This window comes from Miniopterus natalensis, chromosome 1 (genome assembly GCF_054644295.1).
Source record: "Miniopterus natalensis isolate mMinNat1 chromosome 1, mMinNat1.hap1, whole genome shotgun sequence".
Lineage (NCBI taxonomy): Eukaryota > Metazoa > Chordata > Mammalia > Chiroptera > Miniopteridae > Miniopterus > Miniopterus natalensis.
In genome coordinates this window covers 152,350,745-152,369,763 of record NC_142081.1, presented here as the reverse complement: position 1 = coordinate 152,369,763, position 19,019 = coordinate 152,350,745, and the positions used below count along the sequence as shown (strand labels likewise).

The 19,019-nt window shown below is 38.0% G+C and overlaps 1 protein-coding gene and 1 non-coding gene across 3 annotated transcripts in view; one reads left to right on the top strand and one right to left on the bottom strand.

Annotated features, from left to right (window-relative positions):
* HERC3 (HECT and RLD domain containing E3 ubiquitin protein ligase 3) overlaps positions 1-19,019 on the top strand; it is a 104,717-nt gene that overhangs the window by 17,982 nt on the left and 67,716 nt on the right. The window lies entirely within an intron of this gene.
* On the bottom strand, positions 10,781-10,929 carry LOC148094444 (small nucleolar RNA SNORA79). The gene has a single exon (XR_015716529.1). It is a non-coding gene; the product is annotated as a small nucleolar RNA SNORA79 (small nucleolar RNA).

Genomic DNA, 19,019 nt, shown 5'->3' with positions numbered 1-19,019 from the left:
CCATATGTAACAGCTTTCCTGCTGTTTAATAAATGAGGTTTATAAAGCAGAACATCTCAGAAGTCTCAATTCCCAGAGCTGTGGTTGCTGCTAACCCTGATAGAAGTAACACTTTGAGTTAGCTTCTCAGTTTGCTTTCCTGTAGCTGAAGGACTCAATAACTGTTATGTTAATCAGCTTCTCCCAGAAAGCAACTAGTGAGCTAAAAGGAAATAGAAGAAATCCTATAATGACTTCCTGCTTTTGAAGTGATTCTTTCCATGGGCATAACTGATATGAAAGGCAGAAGGTGCCACAGGAAGTGTTCAGATCTCAACACTATACTTATTAGGGGCCCCATCCCTTCCTCATTAGGAGTGATAGGTGGTCTGGGAGGCTCTACACCCATTCTGATGATGATGATAATGGTGGTAATCAAACTTGGTGAGATGTGTTGACTTTTTTTGATAGCCGAGTAGTTAGCTTTCTGGTCCAGAGGCCTAGGGATCAGAAGCAAATGCCACTTAATAATTTTATGTTCTAGTGTGCTTAATCAAAAGTTATAAGTAATTCTTTCTGTGGTACTCAGCCTATTTCTTTAAAGATATTTGAATGTTTTAGAAAATATACACTCATTAATGAACATCTTTAATGTGAGGTGTTATTTGTGACTAAAAAATTTGCAGTATTTTAAGTAATTAACACAGTGGTTTGTATCGTGATACATTTATTAATTGTAAATGTAGTTAACTACATATACATATTATAAGCTTTCTGTACCTTGATGTGCTTAGCTTTTTTTTTAAATTGTTGACACTGTTTACAAATGTGCTTAGCATTTTAAAGCTGATTATTCCTTATGATAGCTCTGTAAAGTAGGTCAGTATTATTATCCAAGGTATATGTAATGAGAAAAGGAAAGGGAGTTGAGTTTGGGTCTTGCTTGGGTGCTGACAGAAAGTTTGGTTTTAATAATCCTAGAATTATGTCCACAGACATCTTTTTAACCTCAGGTTGATAGGAAGACTCAATAGAATTTTATTCTCAAACTGTTTTTCTTGTTTAACACTCAGTCCTTACAAAAGAAACAAAAAAGATTGTATTCTTTAATTTACTGGTTAAATACCAAATTTTATCAAGGTGCTTTGATTAAAGGTACGGAGAAACATTTCTCTTTTCATCTTTAAAGTCATTAGATGAGGTGTAGGTAAAGACAGTATTTGCATTCTCCCACAACCACATCAAAATTACAGCTAAACTACAGAACAGCCATTATTCAGAACTGCCTGAATGGGAGTTCTAAAACTAAGGATTTAAAGAATAAGCCACATGGAGACTGATAGGAGGGGTGGAGACATGGAACAGGCTGGTTTCACACCCATAATTGGCAGATAAAAATCAGGAGGGATATCTTGGCTGCCATGGTCCCTCTCTGAGGACCAAAGAGCCCCACACCAGGCCCCCCATCCCAGGACCAGTGCCAGGAAGAAAAGTCCCCATAATTTCTTGCTGTAAAAGCCAGTGGGATTAAGGCTGAGGGAGAGAACTGCTGGAGTCCCAGGTAGTTCCTCTTAAAGGGCCTGCACGTGAACTTACTCAGACTTCCTTGCTTTTACCTCCAGCACTGGGGCAGCCCCTCACAAGGCACCAAGGACGTATAGGGAGGAACTGAATTATCTAGCCTCAGGACAAGAGCTGGAGGGGCAGTTTTCTCCCAGACAGAAGTGCTGGCAGAGGCCATTGTTCCTTTGCTGAGCCCCCCCCCCCCCCCCCCCGGAGCCAGCAGGTGGGCATCATATCTGAGTCTCTATCAACCTGGCTATCACTGTTCGCCCCACCAGGGTGATTCTCTCAGACCCCACCCCACCCAAATTTCAGGCCTACCCAAGCTGTTTCCAGTGGCTTTTCCATAAAAATGGCCTGCCATGGCTCATGCTTCAGACTTTCCTAAAAATCTCTCAAACAGGCAACATCTGGCCTCGGCATGTCCCATACCTTTCACTAAGTGGCCCTAGGCCAAGCACTAGTGGCAGCTGGCCTTGGTTCACAGCTTGGCCCCTCCTGGGTACCTCCAAGCCCAGCACAAGTAGCAGCCATCTGTAGATGGCTTTGTAGCTCATGTTGAGAGATCCCAGGCAGAACTAAGGCAGTGGCTGACCTTGGCCTGCACCTCCCGGGAGGCCCCAAAGCCAGTGCACCCAGAGGACAGTTTAGACCACATTGAAGCACCACCCAACCACTTCCACAAGTGACACACTCACGGGACAGATTCAGCAGACATCAGAGTCCCACTGAAGTAAGTCCTACTGTGTGGGGTGGAGCCCTGCACAGCTGACCCTCTACAGAGGTCCGCTAGTCCTCAAAGCAGATTGGCCTGGGGGTAAATCCCTCCTATTGAGGTGCCAACAATAATCAAGGCTCAAATGTAACAGGAAGGTGTACATAGCCCACAGGGGGCAGGGGCGGGGGCGGGGGGAGTGCACCTGGAGTGCCCACTTTGGGTGAACAGGCAGGCTGTGCCGCTGGACCTACAGGATACCTACTACATTAGGCCACTCTTCCAAGCCTGGGAGATGTAGCAGCTCTACCTAATACATAGAGACAAACACAGGGAGGCTACCAAATGAGACAAAGAAACATGTCCCAAATGAAAGAACAGAGCAAAGCTCCAGAAAAAGAACTAAACAAAATGGAGACAAGCAATCTACTAAATTCAGAGCTCAAGACACTGGTTATAAGAATGCTTAGTGCAAAGATGAACTTAGTGAGAACTTCAACAAAGAGAAAGGAAGCAGAACTAGAAAACATAAAGAACAAGTCAGAAATCAAGAATACATTAACTGAAAAGACTATATTAAAGGGAATCAGCAGTGAAGTAGATAAAGCAAGGAGTCAAATCAGAGATTTGGAAGATAAGGAAGAAGAAAACACCCAATCAGAATAGCAAAAAGAAAAAAGAATGGAAAAAAAAATGAGGATAGTATAAGGAGCCTCTGGGACAACTTCAAGTGTACCAACATTAGCATTTTGGGGGTATCAGAAGGAGGAGAGAGAGAGTAAGGAATTGAAAACCTATGTGAAAAAATAATGACAGGCCCTGGCAGGGTAGCTCAGTTGGTTAGAGCATTGGCCTGATATGCCACGGTTGCAGATTCGATCTCTGGTCAGGGCGCATTTAAGAAGCAACCAATGAATGCATAAATAGGTGGAACAACAAATTGATGTTTCTCTCTCTCTCAAATCATTAAATAAAATTTTTTTAATATGATGGAAAACCTTCCTAAACGGGTGAGGGAAATAGACATACAAATCCAGGAAGCATAGAGAGTCCCAAACAAGACGAACCTAAAGAGGCCAACACTAAGACACATCATAATTAAAATTCAAAAGGTTAACAAAGAGAGAATCTTAAAAGCAGCAAGAGAAAAGCAGTTAGTACAAGGGAGCTCCCATAAGACTCTCAGCTGATTTCTCAACAGAAACTTTACAGGCCAGAAGGGATTGGCAAGAAATATTTAAAGTGAGGAAAAGCAAGGACCTATAACCAAGATTACTCTACTCAGCAAGGCTATCATTTAGAATCAAAGAACAGATAAAAAGCTTCCCAGACAAGAAAAAGATAAAGGAGTTAATCACCACGAAATCAGTATTATATGAAATTTTAAAGGGTCTTGAAGAAGAAGAAGAAAAAAAGATAAAAAATATGAACAATAAAGTGGCAATAAATACATATTTATCAACAATTGACTCTAAAAACAAAATAAACGGACAGGTAGAAACAGACTCATAGATAGAGAACATTTTGATGGTTGCCAGGTGGGAGGGGGGTTAGTGGGATGGGTGGAAAAGGTGAAGGGATTAAGAAGTACGTATTGGTTGTTACAGTAGTCAGGGGATCTAAAGTACAGCCTAGGGAATATAGTCAGTAATATTCTAATAACTATGTATGGTATCAGATGGGTACGAGATTTATTGGGATGATCAACTAGTAAGTTATTTAGTGTCTAATCATTTGGATGTACACCTGAAACTAATGTATGTCAACTGTAATTGAGAAATAAAAAATGATTTAAAAGAATCACTAGATGACTGTTTGTCAGTCTATTCTTTTATACTCTTTGGAGACCCAGACAATCTGGGAAAGAAGAACACATGATAATTCGTGTCTCAGGCTGATACATTTTGCCTTGCAATTTGTTTCTTATTCTTTGTTCCTTTATTTCCTTGCATTCTTTACTTCTTATCACTCAGTCATTGATTCAGCTGATATTTACTGAGTGACTAGACTACTAGGCTCCTCATTTGTTCTAGATATTGTCAGAACACAACATGCTTTGTGCAGAGCTTACCCTTTGGGAGTTTATAGGCTAGTTGGAAATGTAAGAAGTGTTCCTGTGAAGGTTACAGAGCACAGTTCACCAGGTGCCTGGCAGGTGATGAAGGTCCTAAGTGTGTCAAAATAAGAGTTGTAGTGAAGAGTTAGGTCTAAGGTCACCAATAGTGCTAAATTCTGATTTCTAACAAACCTCATCTTTTACACCCAGTTCTTTATCTTTGTTTTGTGAGCTCGGGAGAGGACCGAGCTCTAGCTGTTCAGAGAAAGGGCAGCTTTGGTGATGGTGTCAGTACTCCAGGTGGTGTTTGATGATTTCAGTAAGTCCACCTGTTAATTCTGAATTTTGTGTAGCAGTAACAATTTCGTAGTTTGACGATTTTGATGATCTCTTGTCTAACATGGTGATCTGTGATCTTGATAGGTCTAGGATAGGTGACATGTTTCAAATTTATCAGTCTGGATGGGGTATAGCTATCTAGTCAGCTGATATTTTACAGTTCAAGAGCCACTGGAATCTTTATCTTCCTGATAGAATAAAATGTTGCCATTTTTGGTAAGTCTTCAACAGATACACTCTCTCATATCCTTGCAGACTTCGAATCATTTTTGCACTCATTATTAAGACATATATTGTGATTTCTATTATAATTATTAAATGATTCATAGCAGTTAAAAACTTATTGTGAATGATTTTAATTTAGAATGTTAGCTCATCATGGAGGCAGTATAATAAATAAGAGAATGGACTCTGGAGCCACACTTCTTGGGTTGGAACCCTGGCTCTGCCACTCACTGGCTGTGTGACTCTGGGAAAGTTGCTTAACCTCTCTGTGTCTCAGTTTTCTTAGTTTTAAAGCATGGATAATAATAATATCTACCAGTTTTAAGGTTGTTGCGAGGATTTAATAAGCTGTATGTCAAGTGTTTGTAATGATGCCTGGCCCAAAGTAAGCATTCAATTAGTGCCAGCTCTCATTATTATTATTATTAATAGTAGTAATTTGTGTTAACTTTCATTTTGATTTTTTGTTCTTATTATTCTAGCATAAATTCATTACAAATGTATATATTATATTTATATACATATAAATAGTTGATTACTTTTGTAGGTTCTTATAATACTGTAGGGTCTGATTAATGGTATATTCATTCAGAGAAATGATGTAAGCTAGAGAGAGTGCACATGTTATGCTTTTTCATATTTTGAGTTTTAAAGGGCATTGTTCTATTTCAAAAAATTTTTTTTTGTTCTTTACCTTATTGGTCCCAAGAAAAGTAACTTGCATATATTGGGCACTTTGGAAAAAATGATTATCCATATATGGACATGCATACATATAACTTATCTCTACTCCATGGTTAGCATTGCCTCCAGCATTCTGGTCCAAAAGTGCAAAGACAGGAGAAGCAAATTAGGCCACTGTGGACATCATACTATGTACACTAAAGGCTACTTTGTGATGCTCCTGGCAGACTTGACGTGGTTTGGCAACAATTAGTCAGGTGATTTGATATTGCCACAGGTTCAGAAAATAGAGTGCAATCTGAGCCCAGCTGAATTCCGTGGGCAGTTATTTTAGACTTCTAGTTAGCTTTGATGGGGTGAATCTTTGGACAGAGATGTAAATAACTTGAAAGAAGGTTTTCCTTTCTGCATTCTGCAGTTGCCTAAGAAGAGATCACTCTGAAGTCCGAACTTATCTGTTCCCTGCTTTTTTTTTTTTTTTTAAATGGGCCTGTATCAATAAGGATGTTTTCAGCAGCAAGTAACAGAAAACATACTAAGCTAAATATGGCATGAATAATGAGTGAAATTTATGATCACACATAAGAGGTCTAGAGATTTTTAGGACTGGTTAAATCCGGGGCACATCAAGCACCCAGGTGCTTCCTATTTTTCTGTTTTGCCATCTTCATTTGCTGACTTTCTTCCTTGGGCAGTCCTCTCACAGACACCAGGTAAATTTCACAGCTTCAGTCATCGCATCCTCGCACAACCGTATTCAAAGGCAGGCAGGAAGGGGAGTTTCTTCTCTTGTGTCACCTTTCAAAATGGGGAAAATCTTTCCCAGGAACCCTCAGAATACATCCTCTTGTCTCATTGGCCAGGTCTGGGTTAACAGGCCAACTGAGAGCAATCTCTGGTATGCCTAAGTGAAATAAGAATCATCTGATTGGCACAGTCAAGTCTCATCTCCTAGGCTGGGAGGGGCCCAGCATCCCTGAGTTGTGGTGCAAGGAAGAAGTGCGAGATAGCTGCTGGATAGGCCATGCATAGTGTCTTCCACAAGGCTGATTTCATATTGTGTGTGAATTTGGGTCTTTGACACTTTAAAGTGGAACCATGGAGTCTTATTTTTGTTCCATATTATGATCTATAGTTTCTTTTATGAATTCAACACCTTCACATCTGCTTTTAGAACCAAACAAATGGCTGTTATCATGAGGCAATGACTTTCTCTAGTGTTTATTATATGATAAATGATGTGAAATTGTGTGTTTCTTAAGAGTTAGTATCTTATTCATCTTTGTATCTTAGTGTTAAGCACAACATGGTAGGCACATAGTGTACAAATGTGTTAAATAAATAAAATGTCTCATAAGTTTTATTTTGTTGCTCTCATTTTCTGTATGAGCTTGGGAGATGGCTTGGGTTGGATAAACAAAGATTAGAGTTATCCGCTTTTTAAAAAAATTGCTGAATTTTAAGGATGGAGAATAAAAGAGTGACTTGAATGGTAAAAATTGCCATTTATCAGGCTTCACAGAACTAAGATTGGATTTGGTGTCATGCAGCAGAACTACTCCAAAGGGAGCTGTAGTAGACTCCGCAACTTTCCGTTCAGTAAACTCCACCATTAGTTTTATCTGTTTTTAGAAAAACTGCAAAAATCATGAGAGTTGTCTTAGAACATTGTCTTTAACAAGTGGTATCACCTGGTTCATGAGTCAGCCATTCATTATTAGTGGTCCTCCCCCCTACCCCTACCATTTAATTGTCAAAATCATAAAATGAAGCCGACTCTAAAGTATACCCTTTAGGATACCTCTCATGCCTTACTACCACACCTTTTCCCAGCAATAAGTACATTTCCAGGTGAGTGTGAATATTCAATATTCATTTGTTAATATGATTGATACAGATACCTTCCAGTGATAGACTTAATTTTTTTGCAGAATGTGTGAGTATGAGTTACATACAAGGCAGTGGTGGATGGATAGGAGTGGAATTTTGTAGCGATGTGGAAATTTATCCTTCCTACCAATTCCTTAGCTCACTGATATAGTTATAAGATTTTTCTGGGCCCCATTTAAACCCTGCTTATATTTCCCAAGTGCTTTACCAACAAGGTAAAGCCACAATGTTGTGTTTTTTTGGATGCCAGAATCAGCTTGCTCTATTGAAAGTTTTAGCCCTGGCCCGGTAGCTCAGTTGGTTAGAGCATTGTCCCGATACACCAAGGTTGCAGGTTCGATCCCCAGTGAGGGCACATATAAGCTCAACCAATGAATGCATAAACAAGTGGGCAACAAATCGATGTTCTTTCTATCTCTCTCAAATCAATCAGTAAATAAATAAAGAGGAAAGTTTTATTTTCTCCTTTGCAGTACATTTCTCCTTTGCTACTCTGTCAGCTATTGAAATGGAAACATTTGCAGTGGACTCAGGGACTATGGAAAGGAATATGATTTACCTCACTAAAATTTGAGAGTGTTTGAGAACTTTCCATTAGGCCTAGTCACAATAGCATCTCAACCTGTTAACTTCTGGTGGGGGGTTAGTTGTTCATACTGCTAGGAAGAGAGTTGTAAGGCTCATTTTTTCCTCTTTTCAAAGTCAGATTAATGAGAACTTGCAGAGAATCTTTAACAATAAAGAAAACCTGTTTCCCACTTTAGATACTGTTTAGTGGTCAATTTGTGTACTTTATCTTGTGAAAGGAATCTTTTTATTGATTTGGAGTTGGCCTACTGCTATGTGACTAGCACCGATCATGGTTAAATAGATTGTGCTGATTGAGATAGCAAGTTCTACCTTCTGTCTATATAGTACTCAAGGCTATTTGGGCACAAAGTCAAAATAGGGAGCGCAGGAAGGTGGGGACCATTCTGCTCTTAGGTTGCAAGTCCCCTGGTTTTCTCCAAGGAGGTATAGGCAATGCTGGTCTCCAGGCCCAGCTAGAAGTAAGAATGTTGGGAACTGGGAGAGAAAGGAAAGGTAGGAAAAATGGAGATCTCAGTCATGCTGAGCTTGCATGAGGCACACATTACATGCTCTTTCTCCTTCATACAAAAGAAAGAAGGCTGCAGTAATTGTGGAGTGTTTTTATTTACTGGGAGGTAGCACATGATAGGGATGCCTCAAACCAGCTAGTCATGAATGAGAGGTTGGAAGTTTTCTTTGATGTCTTTATGAGTGTTAGCTCATGCTTTGCCCATCTTTCTTTTCTACATTCTTCACTGCATTCTGCTTTTAAAGCAGAAAAGCTTTGATGAATGCCTCTAGTATTTGCAATAGAGCGACATAAGTGGTGAACAATAAATATACTGTAGTCATTCTGGTTATTTCATGCTTTCCTATTGGTTACTGAGGGAAAATTCAGATAGACTAGATGCCTATTTCCTTTCTTCTTTATTATTCTAATTTGTCATAAAACTTCTGCTACCCTCTCATGGAGGGGGATTCATCTTTAGGTTTTGTAAATAGCCACTTTTTATACTTCTACACCACCAAAATGTGATTAAGAGTGGGGAGGGGTGGACCAGTGCCCAGAGAGCAATGAACTTGATATTTCTTTTTCTCTCTCTCTCCCACCCCTACCTCTCTCTCACGTCTGGACATGACCAGATATAAGTTGAATGAGGGGAGGGTGTTAGTACATTTCACCCAGGGTTGGGCAGGGCCACTAGACCTAGAATTTCTTTTCCTTATCATTTTATGAGCTTAAGAAAAAAACAAACCTCACTGCCATCCCTTAGTTAAATCACTTTATGGATTACCATTTAACTGCCTTGATTTAGGTATTTTGGGTCAGAAAATCACTGTTTTAAGTTTGTTCAGTTTAAGTGACCCATTCACTTTGGCAGTGTTCAGCCAAATGGAGCTGTCTGGAGAACTTCTTAGGACTGACCATTGAGTGTCCAGCCAGGAGAGCTTCAGGCTTTAGTGCATGTGGATGAAACCAACCAGTAAAAGAAAGCTCTGTGACGGGAAAGACTAGAGGGAGCCAAAGACTTCAAGAAAAATGAATCCTTTTCTGTTTTAGTTTAACTGACTACTCTCTGTCACTTGTTTTGGGCTGGCCACCATGGCAAGACCTGACCCACTAGTCAAGAAGCAGCCTGCTTCGGTCTTCTTTCACTTTTACTGTTGTTCTCCTTACCTTAATGCATTCTTGACTCTAAATTTTGCTCTCTGTAAATTGCATATTTATATAAAGTACTAGGGCACTTTGACTTCTTTTAGGCTTTTATGCAGAATTTATTTCTGGTCAAGATTGCATGGCTGCCCAGGTGAGTTAGGTACATTATAATGGGGCATTTCAGTGGGAAAAGATGGTTTACTTAATAAATGGAGTCTATATAATCGGCTGTTCACCTGCAAATAGACCTAGACTCTCTAGCTCACTCAATATTCAAAAGTAACTTCCAAATGTATGAAAGTCATAAATGTAAAAAGTAACACTACAAAAATAATAGGAAAAATAGGTGCATGTGTTTAGAACCTTGGGGTTCTAAAGTGAGACAGGTGGCCCAGGAGCCATAAAGGAAATGATTGGCAGATTGCATGAAAGTTTAAACATCTTCTATGATATAAGGCCATAAACAAAGCCAAAAGACGAGTCGTAGGCTGGGAGAAATAATTGCTTTGAATTAACAGTTAGAGGTGTCATATCTCTAATATACCAGAGCATCTTCAAGTTGATAAGAAAAAGATAGGCAACCCCGTAATACAATGGACATTTTATAGAGGTGCGCTTGCAAATGACCAGTGAATAGATGCAGATATGTTCAGAGAAATGAAAGTGAAAATGAAATACCATTTTTTCATCCATTTCATTGGCAAAAAATTTCAGAGAGTAATAGCCACTGCTCACTGGTGTTTAAAAATTATCATTTTTAAGTGTGTAGTTCAGTGGTGTTAAATACTGTATATTCATAATATTGAGCCACCATCACCACCATTTATCTCCAAAACTCTCTTCATCATGTCTATAAGATTTGTTTTTCTGATATAGGTAATTTGTGTCCTCTGTTTGTTTCTTGATTACACTGGCTAGAGTTTAATCAATTTTATTAATATTTTCAAATAAAAAGTTTTTGGTTTCAATGATTTTTCTAAAACTTTTTTTGTTTTCTGTTTCATCGATTTGTGTTCTTATATTTATTATTTCCTTTCGTCTGTTTATTTTAAGTGCTTAATTTACTAAATTTTGTTTTTTAGGTTTAAAAATTTTTTTTGGTAATTGTTTGATTCTGCAAAAAATCAGAAGGCACTGATGGACAGCCAACCCATCCCTTTGGTGCTCTGACTGAAAACAAGTCAGCTTAGATATATGATGGACTAAAATACCACTACCTAAGGCTTCAAGCAGTGAGAGGAGCAGCCGTCACAATTTTTCTGGTTTCTTAGTGTGGAATTTTAATTCACTGATTTGCTGCTTTTCTTTTATGCTAATAAGCATTTCATACTAAAAATTTTGTTTTAAGCATCACTTAAGCTGTATTCCATGTGCTTTTATTTTTATATAGTTCATAACACTTTGTAATACTTTCGCTTATGATTTTTTTCTTTGACCCATGGGTTATTTAAAAATGTGTAGTTTAATATCCAAATATATGGGGATTTTACTGATATTTTTCAGTTAATGATTTCTATTTTAATACCATGTGGTCAGAGTACAAATTTTGTATGATTTCGGATCTCTTAGATTTATTCAGATTTGTTTTATGGCCCAGAATATGGTCTGTCTTGGTGAATGCTCTGTCTGCTATTGAAAATAATGTATATTTTGCTGTTGATGGGTAGAGTATTTATATATGTCAGTTAGGTCAGGTTGGTTGATAGTGTTGTTCAGATCTTCTAAATTTTTTGTATACTGATTTTGTGTTTATTTGTTCTATCAATTACTGAGAGAGTCATTTTTATCACCCTGAACAAAAAGACATTGTTATGACTTAGAAATATAGCCTTCCAGAATTTTTCAAACATCAATATAATTTTAATGAGGTCATATTAAAATACTTCTTTGTAGCATTCATTTCCTCTTCATATCTTATGAATATTTTTCTGGGATGATCATGTTCATATTAGCTTTTTAAAAGACTGCATATTTCAACTTTAGTGTATAATTGCAATTTATTTCTAATTTTTTTTTCTGTTAATTGCAATGTAATGTACAGTATTTCTTTAGGATATATTTGTAGGAATTCAACTGTTGTATCGAAGACTATGCAAAATTCTAAAGCCTATGGAATATTGTCAAAATGTCTGCCTTAAAGTTTGGTCTGATGGGTAGTATACTGACAGTAAGTGTCTACTATTTACTTTGTTAGGAGGTATATAGGGTTTTCATCATAATTTCAATTTTTTGATCCTTCATTTTTAAAAATATATATATTTTTATTGCTGACAGTATTACAGATGTCCCCGATTTTTTCTAAAAGCTAATAAACTTGTTATCTCTATATCATTTGATTTAATCAAAGATAGTTTTTACTACATTTACCACAGTTTAAATAGTTAGACAAAAATAGGGACTTTTTACACAGCCTCTTTGAAAAGAAGTGGATTAGCAAGTATTTTGTTGTGATTGCACAGTTAAAACATGTCAGTTTCCAGTGTGTATTTTGTGACTTAGTATAGAGAGGTTTTTATTCTCTTTTGGGTCAATCCATGGGTTTTGGCTGCCTTCCAAGGAGGCCCAAGTTAAAATATTTGAGCTCTAAGGAGGTAAAATAGTGCAAGTGGTTAAGTGTAGTATATGGTAAAAATTGGGAGGGGTAAGTTTTTATTCTGGATGAGAATAAATGTTTATGAGATAATAGAAAAAAAAAAAAAAAAAAAAAAATATATATTATATATATATATATATATACACATATATATATCGGTCTCTGTTCCTAGTTCCTGCCTGGCACAGAGCTCCATAAAAACCCTCATAATTTCCTAAATGATAAGAGCACTACAAGCATCTCTTGTTCTAATAGTTGGTTTTTTACCCCATTCTTGGCACAGAGCTTCTAAAACCTTGTAAATTCCTAAGTGATAAGAGCACTAAGAGCATCTTTTGTTTTAATGAGGTGACTGGGTGGGCTCCTAGATGGGGGCTGGTCACCAGACAGACCAAGCAATGATTAGAAGATTAGAATTTTCAGCCCCACCTCCCATTCTCCAGAGACAGGAGAGAGGGGCTGGAAATGTAGTAAAGGAGCATGCCTACCTGAGGAAGCCTTCTATAGTAAAGGAGACAAACAGAAGTGGGGGAAACTGGGATTTCTTAATTATGTTCTATTTATATTAGTAGATCTAACACAGATTAATTTGTTTTCTAAATGGGCCTGTCTTGGTTCTGTACTTCTGATTCGTGTATTTTTTGAAAATGTTTTAGTTTCTCCATTCCACTCCATTCCCACTGTAAAGATGATGATACTTTGAAATATCCATGAACTCCTCCAGGGATTTTGAAATAACCAGCTCATTTTCTCCTCCTTTACTAGGAATCATAGCTTTTTTAAAAAAATTTATCTTTATTGTTGAAAATATTACAGATGTCCCCCCTTTCCCCCATTAACTCCTTCCACCACCCCCACCCCCAGAATCATAGCATTTTAAAAATATGTTTTAATTGATTTTTAGAGAGGAAGGGAGAGGGAGAGAGAGAGAAACATCAATGAGAGAGAAACATCAATCAGCTGCCTCCTACATGCCCCCTACTGGGGATTGAGCCCACAGCCTGGTCATGTGCCCTGACCGGGAATTGAACCGGTGGTCTCTTGGTGCACAGGATGATGCTCAATCCACTGAGCCACACTGGCTGGGCAGGAATCATAGCATTTTAATGTCTGTGATTTCTTTGGCAGTCATATCAGACATCTTAACACCTAACATTTGCATTTTGATATTAAAGACTTTATATATTCCACAGGTGTTTCCTAGCATTTCTTTAATGTGAGGCAGTCTTCCTATAGTTTACATTCAGTTCTAGGTACCCAGGCAGGCACTCTGGTGCTGTCATTGTACAGAAAAGGAAAGCTCTGTAAAGGAGAAAGCATCTGTGGTAACGTGTGAGCTGACCTTTGAGGGACTGTTAGTATTTTGTGCCTGAGGATTAGGATTTCTGTTTTCTTGGAGGGTCTTAATTATCACCTGGAGTACTCGGGCATTTGACGATACAAAGTTATATTCACCACTGTGTCCCCACCACAGAGGTCCCTTCTGCTTTTAGGATTCTCTCTACCAGAGCAATCAGATAGTTTCCTAATTTACAGTCTTTCTCTGTTAAATCCTTTTAAGGAGTCAGATTATGCCACGGTTGGCAGTTCTGAGTTTCTGAAAATAACTGAGTCACTGCAGCTGATTTTATTCTGACTAGTGGAGTGCTAATGACTCAAAAACACAAATACTTCTTCCCTCCCATTGCCTGTGACAGGCCTCCATATGTTCTAATTCACTTAGTCAGTGTATTTGGCTTATTGCATCCAAAAGCATATATGGTAAATTTAGATTTATGGCTTTGAGATAAAATATCCTCAGAAACCTTTTTCATAGTGTATAAGTATTTTTGGGTTCTGTATATGAACACCAAGGCCCAAGATTTAAGTCATCTGTCCCTGAACTGAGAAATACTACTCTGAACTCTGTCATAACGATCTTTCTCTCTGATTCTTTAGTTGGAAAGACTTGGGCAGTCCTACATGGGATTAAACAAGTAAGTGTTTGATATACTAGGATAACTTAAATGAAGTATCAGCTGCTGAGAGATTCTCCCTGCTTTCAGGAATCCAGCCCTTCACTGTAGAGGAAGGTTAAACATACTTTTAGATGAACATTTGTGGGAGAGCTGTTCCTTTGCTTTTTATCATCCATTTTTTGTTGTTGTTCCCAAGTAGAACAAAGACAGTTTATGGGCTTTCTCTGATTTTTTAAAAAAACACATAGCAGGAAAAAAATGTTATTTTAAAAATCTGGCTCTGGGTTTTTAGTTCCAGGCAGGATGGAGTAAGCACATTCCTTCCTACTGAATGCAATATTAAAACCTGGACAGAATGGCTGGAGCAGCTATTCGAGGGTGCTGGAAAGTAAATAATGGCAGGTAGATTGGGAAAGAAGACTAGAATTCAGAGTACCACTGAAATGGCATTGAGTTTACCATTTTCCCCCTCCGGTCCTCTTGCCCTTAGGCTCCAGAGGCAGGCACAGCTGTGGGAGTACAGTATGTAGGCTAGAGAGCTAAAAAAGAGCCCCAGGAAACCTTAAAGTATTGGGGTTCTCAGAGAAGGAAGAGCTCAGGAAAGCAATTCCATATAGTTATCTATGAACTATGGGCTTACCTCTGAGTTGTGTCTGTGTGGATCTGGTCCTACATAGCATATGGATGAGTTTGAGAACTGAACTAATAAATAGATCATCACAGAAGTTCCAGACTGGACGCCATATGGTACATGCAGGGCATACATCCAAATAGCTTTTGAAAACTAAAACAAGATTGTTAACATTCACTAGCAGATTTCAATAAGACCCAGAGTCTTATAATCAATTTTTTTCATGGTACAATCCAAACTTGCTCAGCATATAAAAATCCAGGGAAGTCTCAGCTAGCATGGGAACAGACAACAGATGCCAGTGCTGGAATGACATAGATGTTGGGATTATCTGACGAAGACTTTAAAGCTGTAGTGATACAAATGTTCAACAAGTTGCCTCAAAATCTTGGGAAACAAATGGAAAAATGGAATTCTTAGCAAAGAAATAGATGATATAAAAAAGAACCTGTACAATAACCAAAATGAAATATTCACTGGATGGCCTCAATGGAATGAAGATGACAGAGGAAAGAAATCAGTGAAGTTGAAGACAAAGCGATAGAAATTATGTAGCCTAAATAATAAGAGATAAAAAAGATTTTAAAAAAATTAAACAGGATTTCTGGAATCTGTGGGGCAAGAACAAAGGTCTAACATTCATGTCATTGGAGTCTCAGCAGAAGAGGAGAAAGAATGTGGCACTGAAAATAATAATGACTGAAAATTTTCAAATTTGGCAGAGGGCATAAACCTACAGATTCAAGAAGTCCAGTAAACCCAAGCAAGATAAGCTCAAAGAAATCCATACCCAGACAGATCACAATCAAATTTCTGAAAACTAAAGACAAAGAAAATACTTGAAAGCAGCCAGAAAAAAATAACATATTACCTATAGGGGCATGATTATTGAAATGACTGAATTCCACCCCAGAAACCATGGAGGCCATAAGTGATACAACTTTTTTAAATTGCTAAAAGAAAAGTCAACCCAGAATTCTGTATCAAGCAAAAAAATAGCCTTTATACATGTGCGTGAAACAAAGACATTCATTCTCAGGTGAAGAAAAAGTCAGAAAATTCACAGCCAGCAAATTTATTCTAAACAATAGCTAAAGGAAGTTTTTTGGACAGCAGGAAAATGATACCAGAAGGACTATTTTGAAACATCAGGAATGAAGGAAGAGCAGTAGAAATAGATGTCTGGGTAAATATAATAGACAGTTCTCTTCTTGAGTTCTTTAACATATATCTGATGATTGAAAGCACAAATTATAACACTGTGATGGAGTTTTCAATGTATGCAGATGTAATATTTAAGATTACTACAACTTAAAGAGGGAAGGGGTAAAGGGACCTATATGGTAGTAAGATTTCTACATTCTACTTGAAATGGTATTGATTCTAAGTAAACTCTGAAAATATAAATATTTAGTTTGTAATCCCTAGAGCAATCACTTAAGTAACTATACAAAGAGATATAGTAAAAAACAAACAATAAATTAAACTGAAATACTAGTAAATGTTTAATGAAAAAGAAGGCAGGAATGAGGAAAAATAACAATGAAAAATGGGACAGAAAACAAATAGTAAAAAGGTAAGTAAAAAATCCAAACATATCAATAATTACATTAAATATAGTCTAAACAAAACAATAAAAATACAGAGATTATTGTATTAGATTTTAAAAAAAAGAACCCAGCCATATGCTGTGTATAAGAAACTGACTTCAAAATAATGATATGGGAAGGTTAAAATACCCACTCCTGGGTATTTACTCCACAGAAATGAAAACATATTCTCACACAATAACTATACATGAATGTTTATTGAACGTTTATTGAATGGTTACTTGTGCTTACGTTCATAGAATTACACACTAAAAAAAGTCAATTGTATGATAAATAAAAAAAGATTTTTGAAAAGCTGGCTCTGGTTTGAGTTCCCTGGCTCAGGAACAAGGTTGGATTCCTCTTACAGAGATAACTCTTTTATGGGGGTGGGTACTTTAAATTGTGAGTTGTTAGAGAGTTGAGATGTCACCAGGCATAGCCCAGATCCCCAAAATGTTTAGACAAAAATAAAGGAAGTAGTTGAAATATAGTTTAGGAACAGGACCTTTCAGATATAGAAACAAGTAAAATGAGGGAGAGAGAGCCTAGTCATGTTGCCTCAGGCCAAGGGGACTCCAGGAGGAAAGTCGGACACTTGGAAGTTCTCTTTATTGGGATCTGCAAGGGAATTTGGATTGTAATCCATTTTGAGTGGTTTGTTGAGATAGTTTGTTTTCATCACTGTACCCCTCAGACTGGGTTGCTAGTACTTTGAGAAAAACTGCCAGGGGAGAGCAGAGTATACGAGCAGGAGGCAAGATGTGAACCAGAGTGAGACTTCAGTGGGCAGCAGAAACCAGGGTTGGTTGAATGTGAAGATACAGAATCTATAGTGGCAGGGCAAAGCACTGGATTTCCCACCGTGTGGCTCTGTCTTAGTTTTTTACTATTAAAGGAAAGTGTAATCTTTAGAGTAGATAATTTGGGGAAACTAAAAAAGGAGACAGATAAGTGATGAAAGTGTAATTCCTTTTGTCATATTGTTGACATTCAATTTATTTTGTTATAGTTTTATTAGTTAAAAATTTAGTACCAAATATTGATTACTAATTTTTTATATCTTGTATACTTTCCACCCAACTGCTCATATTGTTAACTGCAGACTATTGGGTATATAATTCTCATCTGAATAGTCAATAGGGGGAAAGAGTCAGTTTCCCATTATCCATAACTAGACTATTCAATTCATAGTTGCTTTCATCAGTTTAAAATCTGCTTAGTCAGGAGGGAAGATAATATAGCCTAGTGGGTATAATGGACTTTGAAGTCAGAAAGACCTAGACCCCGTCCTGGCTCCACCACTAATTAGCTGTGAACCTTTGCAAAGTTACATACTTTTTCTGAGCTTGGGCTTAGTGCCCTTGCCTTACAAGGCTGATGCAAGGATTAAGTATCGGCATCATCCATCTATCCTCTAGGCCCATATCGTCCTTCTGTTACCACACTTTGGTGTTTAATACCCAGTTTACTATTAACTTGAAAATACATTAAAAAATTATGATGGGCTCAAAAGCCAAGTAGAAATAATTCTAATAATGTAAGTCCATTTGAACTGCTTATTTGCTCTAAGCAGCGTTTCACATTTGCTACTCTTCTGCCCTATTACCTTGGCTTAGTGGGAGTTGACAACATTGCTAAAGACTTCTAAAGACTTTAAAATGTTGCTTTGAGAATGCCAGAGAGAAAATAGGCTTTTTTCCTAAAAAAATGCCCGATATTTCTTGTGTGTTTATTTTAATGTGTGGGTCGAGGTTCTGTCGTGATCTGCAAAGTATGGTGTATAGTCTTGACATAATGAATCAGAAGAGCCTGTGTGTGAAAATGTGCACCTCAGCCTGCGTGTTCCTAACTGGGGCAGGGGTGTAATCAGTGAGAGGTGTGAATGAAGCATTCATTGGCACATTGGCCTGACCTAGGGAGTAGACTCCAGCAGAGGGATTATAATTTCACTGTAACAGATCCCCAGTCTGAACTAGATGAGCTGTTTTCTGGCTAGAAAAAATAAGTTGAACTTGGTACGACCAGTGGTTTAAAATTCTCCACAAATCTTTGTATTATTTAACAGTTTCTCTGCCTTACAGCTTCTCTGCCTTTGGGGCTGCAACTTTTGTTGTGATGGTGGTTTGGTGTCTGTTTTGGTGGCTGATATGTGATTATGGGACAGGAATTGGCTTGCCTAGGAGTTGACCAGACTGGGAAGAAATGGTACTTGGATTCTAGAAATGCCCTGTTGAGGCCACTTAGCTTAGCTATGGTAAACAAGGTCAAGAGGATGCTGTTGACAAATTTTGAGGCAAGGAAATAGGTGACAGATCAGATAGTGTCCTGTCAGGTAGTGCAGAAACTTAGTATAATATTGTCATAGGTTGTTTGCTAACATCCAGGCAGGAAAGGCTAACGGTTGGCGTAGGAGGTCAGGTTGTAGGGCAGTCCTCAATCATGGCTGAGGTATCACCCAGGCCTAGGAGGGCATAGAACTGCCCAAGTTCTGGAGTGGTGGTGCGAGACAGAAATATGGTCAGAGGAGTAGTTAGAATCACCTGAACTACTTCAGTAGGAGTATCTTA